Consider the following 6,000-nt stretch of genomic DNA (forward strand, 5'->3'; position numbering starts at 1 on the left):
CCCTCTTTTATCCCCATCCACCGCATGACCCAGCTAAACTCCTTTATTGTAAGCACCAGCTGTGCTTCACCAAATGTCTTGGCAGTCTTGTGATCCTGCACGTGGATGATGTAGCCCTCAGCAGTGCCCCTTCTGTCCGCCTCAAAGACCTACGTGTTGGTCATGTTTGCGTACACACCCGGACGGTGGCCATACAGGAGGCTCCAATGGAGGGTTAGATAGCCATATAGCAGGTACTGGGTGATTGAGGTCGGATTGCTAGCCATCAGGTCAAGGAGATCAGGGATGCGCTTCTTAGCGGCCGCCATGGCGGCGAGAAGCTCCGCCTGGCTCGGCAGACGATCCAGCTTGTCCCTCTTCACCTTAAACTGGTGGAAAGTGACAGACTTTTTCAAATTGTTAATGTTGGCTTTCACCTCTCTGATGATGTGGGTCATATCAGACTGGGTGAGCCTGCACCCCCGGAGCTTTGATGCAGACATGTACCTCAGGAAATGGTTCACAGTCTTCAGGAACAACAGCGATGTTGTGACTGTCCGGCCCACTCTGAAATATACTCGCTCCAGCCACGGACCCTCTTTGTGTCTTTTAGAAACAGCCAGTCTGACAGCCGGTCAACACCATGGGCCATGAATACTAGGAAGTTCTTTATCCGGCTGACATTGGACATACAATTCTCTTTCCGTTTTACTGTCGGTTCGAGACCCTCACAATAACCTCTGTATGTCTGAATGTACGTCTCCATGCTTTTAGGCAACGTGATTTCACGCAGGGTATTCCCCCGTCCCTTCCCAGTGGACCATTGATTTTGGGGAGAGGGCCAGTCCTTAGCCAGATTAGCTTTCAGCTTATTGGAGACAGACGCACGGGTCTTCTGGCATACAGGGGTCTCACTACAGGAGGCTTCTACGGACCGCATGACAGTCTTCACCGGGGTCTTGCTTCCGGAGGCTTCTGGGGACCGCATCACAGACTTGAGAGGGGTCTCACTCGCAGAGGCTTCTATGGACCGCATGACAGTCTTCACCGGGGTCTCACTACCGGAGGCTTCTGGGGACCACATGACAGTCTTCACCGGGGTCTTGCTTCCGGAGGCTTCTGGGGACCGCATCACAGACTTGAGAGGGGTCTCACTCACAGAGGCTTCTATGGACCGCATGACAGTCTTCACCGGGGTCTTGCTTCCGGAGGCTTCTGGGGACCGCATGACAGTCTTCACCGGGGTCTTGCTTCCGGAGGCTTCTGGGGACCGCATGACATTCTTCACCGGGGTCTTGCTTCCGGAGGCTTCTGGGGACCGCATGACAGTCTTCACCGGGGTCTTGCTTCCGGAGGCTTCTGGGGACCGCATGACAGTCTTCACCGGGGTCTTGCTTCCAGAGGCTTCTGGGGACCGCATGACAGTCTTCACCGGGGTCTTGCTTCCGGAGGCTTCTGGGGACCGCATGACAGTCTTCACCGGGGTCTCACTACCGGAGGCTTCTGGGGACCGCATGACAGTCTTCACCGGGGTCTTGCTTCCGGAGGCTTCTGGGGACCGCATCACAGACTTGAGAGGGGTCTCACTCGCAGAGGCTTCTATGGACCGCATGACAGTCTTCACCGGGGTCTTGAGTTGGGTATTGCTGCCGGAGGCTACTGTGTTCATGCCGGGGGTACTTGAGATTGCTACGCCCTTAAATCGTATACATTCTTCGTCTTCCTCAAGCAGAGCAGCAGTGGCATTCTGCTTCCTGGGTTTTAGACCCTGTTTTAGCCTGGAGCGCGGGGTCTTCACCTCATCAATGAGGGCATCCTTCTGAGCCCTCAATGCCACATTGTCCAGCCTCACCTGCATGCAGTCCTCTTCGTCACACTCGGTATGTGGGGAGAAGGGTGGAGGGTGCACCGGGTATTCCTCCTCATTTTCTATATCCAATAATGTAGCCATTCCAATGATGGGATTAGTCTCTCGGAGGTCATGGAGCGACTGCATGGCCACACTATGCTTCAGCCTTGCCATGACCTGATGTGCCTCATCTCGGGAGAACTCAGGGTGGTCACGAGTTACATGACGGTGTAGTTTCTTCCCAGCATACGAACACCCTGTGATGGGACAGGGTTTGGTCCGAACATTTATTCTACCACTGGCCATTTTAAGAATGATGCCTCTTTCCTCCAGGTTCCGCACTGCATGTTTGTGCTTAAGGTGCTTATTCAAAGCCAGATAGCGGAGACTGCACACCGGGCATTCGGTCAACATCCTTCCCAAAACACACACAATGAATTCTATTTAAATGATTTTCTGTTTCTCCGTTTATATGCGTTAGCCAACTGGTGATTGCAACCATGGGTCCGATGCTTCAATGCAGGGAACACGGACGAAGGGGAGGACTTGGGTTACCACCTGGTTAAAATGATCCCACCTCCGCACCAATGCGGGGCTGTTGATGGGTCCGATACATTGATTGTTTTTTGTTTCATGGTTCTGCCACGAGCTCACAAGACAGTTTTGGGTACAAAAACGTGGGGATAACAGTACCTCCGGGCGCTCCAGGAGGCATTGAACCCCTCGCACCTGCCCCCGGAGGAGGCAGGGGAGTCAGGTACCCGGAGGCGCACGGTGGACGGCCAGGGCGAGACTGCCACACCGCACTGGAGTCAGAGTTCTGAGTTTTTCGAGCCAGGTCCCGGTGAAACGCAGTACGGAGCACCCGGCAGGAACCTCCAGCAGACCCCCCGGCGCGGTTCCCTCGTCCCTCGGAAGAGGCGGAGAGGTGGGTGTTTTTCATCTGCTGGCGGACTGCCAGGGAGAACGTGCTGCTCGGGCGCCAGGCTCAGAGTTAGTGGCAGTGAGAGCCTGTGCACCTGCCTTTTACAGCAGGCACGCGCTGGTATCGGGGTGGGGAGAGAAGGTAGAAGCAGAGGCTGCAGAAACAGCTAGAGCCTTCCCCTCTAACACACCCCTCATTTGGTGCATTGAACCCCTCGCACCTGCCCCCGGAGGTGTCAGGTACCAAGAGGCGCACGGTGGACGGCCAGGGCGAGACCGCCACACCACACTGGATTCAGAGTTCCGAGTTTTTCGAGCCAGGTCCCAGTGAAACGCAGTACGGAGCACCCGGCAGGAACCTCCAGCAGACCCCCCCGCGCGGTTCCCTCGTCCCTCGGAAGAGGTGGAGAGGTGGGTGTTTTTCATCTGCTGGCGGACTGCCGGGGAGAACGTGCTGCTCGGGAGCCAGGCTCAGAGTTAGTGGCAGTGAGAGCCCGTGCACCTGCCTTTTACAGCAGGCACGCGCTCGTATCGGGGTGGGGAGAGAAGGTAGAAGCAGAGGCTGCAGAAACAGCTAGAGCCTTCCCCTCTAACACACCCCTCATTTGGTGCATTGAACCCCTCGCACCTGCCCCCGGAGGTGTCAGGTACCAAGAGGCGCACGGTGGACGGCCAGGGCGAGACCGCCACACCGCACTGGAGTCAGAGTTCCGAGTTTTTCGAGCCATGTCCCGGTGAAACGCAGTACGGAGCACCCGGCAGGAACCTCCAGCAGACCCCCCCGCGCGGTTCCCTCGTCCCTCGGAAGAGGCGGAGAGGTGGGTGTTTTTCATCTGCTGGCGGACTGCCGGGGAGAACGTGCTGCTCGGGAGCAAGGCTCAGAGTTAGTGGCAGTGACGCTGGTATCGGGGTGGGGAGAGAAGGTAGAAGCAGAGGCTGCAGAAACAGCCAGAGCCTTCCCCTCTAACACACCCCTCAGTTGGTTCATGAGCACTGTGCAGAGTCCCCTGTCAACTCTCCTTATATTCCTCCGGAGACCAGTTGGGACATGGCAGCATTCCAATTCGCCTGGTACACCATATCGTTAAATGAGCTCAGTAATGTACTGCACAACATCACATGGGTAAAATGAGCTACGTAATGCCCTGCAATATCACATTTGGTTTATTTCCAAAAAGCCTGGAAAAAACACATATCCGTCATGTCCTGTAAAATATCATTCTTTGTTTATTTCCATCCTTCAGGCAAATACACATATCTTTGTCCGCTCCAGGAGCACCCGCAGTCTGGATGAACCGACCTTCAAGCACCGGAAGCCCGGAAGCCCTCCGATGGCGGGTCAAATTTGCTGATACCGCAGCTGGCTGGACACTAGCCGTAGAAGAACACCCGGGCGGGACCAGGCATGTCCCTCTTTGCAGACAAGCATATATGCGCTCCGGCATTCGTCGCTGACTTTGTCAGCCCCAGGAGCAGAGTCAAACCCGCAGTTTGGATGAACCGACCGCCAAGCACCGGAAGCTGGACCCGGGGAGGAGGCCCTCCGATGGCGGGTCAAATTTGCTGATACCGCAGCTAGCTGGACACTAGCCGTAGAAGAACACCTGGGCGGGACCAGGCATGTCCCTCTTTGCAGACAAACATATATGCGCTCCGGCATTCGCCGCTGACTTTGTCCGCACCAGGAGCAGAGTCAAACCCGCAGTTTGGATGAACCGACTGCCAGAGCACCGGCACGAGGCCGGGCCGGCGGAGGCCTTCCGATGGCGGGTCACGTTTGCCATTCGATCAATGTCTTTGCAGACAAGCATGTGGTTGTTACGCAGGATCAAACAGGTAGTTTGATGAAGTAGGGTCCTGTGCCCGGAGCAAGGCCAATTGCTGAATGCCGCAGCCGACTAAGGCCGCTATGCCACAGTGGAGGATGAGAGAAACAGGTGTTTGTCTTGCATTCCGCGGCGAAGTGGGGAGGTGGAACTTCCACCCCGCTACGGAACCCGTGGTGGGACCCCTGAGTCAGACGGTTCATCTTGGAAACGCTTCATATCGGTCGGCCTGGGAGGTAAGAGACACGCAGGGTAACGGACACGCAGGGTTACCCCTACGCAGCCCACGCAACACGGAGGAGGCAGGGGAGTCTGGTACCCGGAGGCGCATGGCCGCAACACCGCACTGGAGTTAGGGAATGTTCCGGTATTTGGACAAAATTAACATGGGATCACTCCGGTCAATGTACGTACTTCGTCTCACTGGAATATTAATGGCCAGATTGAATACAACATCGACCCAAATTCTCCGGTCAATGACAGGAGAGTTTTGAAAGTGACAAAACACTGTTCCACACATTTAAAAACACTTAATCAATGTTTACCCAGGATCCATGCACCTTTCCTGGCTTGTAAAATGTGGTGATGCGCCCTGGAGGTAGCGGGCAGGCTCTGTGCGTGGTGCTGAACCCCAGCCTGTCTATGTGGAATACAAAAACAAACAAAGACAAAAACCTTTAAGGTCACCAGGGTCGTGAGGTTCTGGTTCTGGCGGTGTGCATGGAGGGGTTTGACCTGGCTCCCCGACACAATGCACATAGTCTGGAGCAGCGGAGCAGCGGCTGGGCCGTGTTCCCCCTTCTGTCCATTTGCCTATCAGTTTGTTAACGAAGTGGACAGAGGCTGTTTTTCGCCCCTTAAAGTGACTTTTAATGGTGTGTTTTGCATTTAAATGATGGGTCTTATCATTCTCCAGGGTCCCCGACACAATGCAACTAGTCTGGAGCTCGCTGGTGTCCCCCATATGCTTTAATCACACTTTTGTCCATTTGCCTATCAGTTTGTTAACGAAGTGGACAGAGGCTGTTTTTTACGGAGCCCTGGAGGGTTCATAGAGAGAAAAATAAATAAAACGTGGCCACGTTTTACTAAAGCGTGCGCACGAGTTATTAAAGCGTGCGCACGCTTTAGTAACTCGTGCGCATGCTTTAGTAACTCGTGCGCACGCTTTAGTAAAACGTGCGCACGCTTTAATAACTTGTGCGCACGCTTTAATAACTCGTGCGCACGCTTTAATAACTCGTGCGCACGAGATAGTTAGGTATATAATGTAGCCTACAGCACAACAGACCAGCCTTTCTCCCCGAAGCATGAAGAGGAGTTCACCTGCTTGCTGACCTGGCAAAGCGGTTAGGGTTAGGTCAATGGTTCTAGCTATGGATAGAGACGCTTTAATTAAGCTTTACTTTGGACTTGGGATGA

This window comes from Notothenia rossii, assembly GCF_949606895.1.
Source record: "Notothenia rossii genome assembly, contig: scaffold_117, whole genome shotgun sequence".
Taxonomy (NCBI): domain Eukaryota; kingdom Metazoa; phylum Chordata; class Actinopteri; order Perciformes; family Nototheniidae; genus Notothenia; species Notothenia rossii.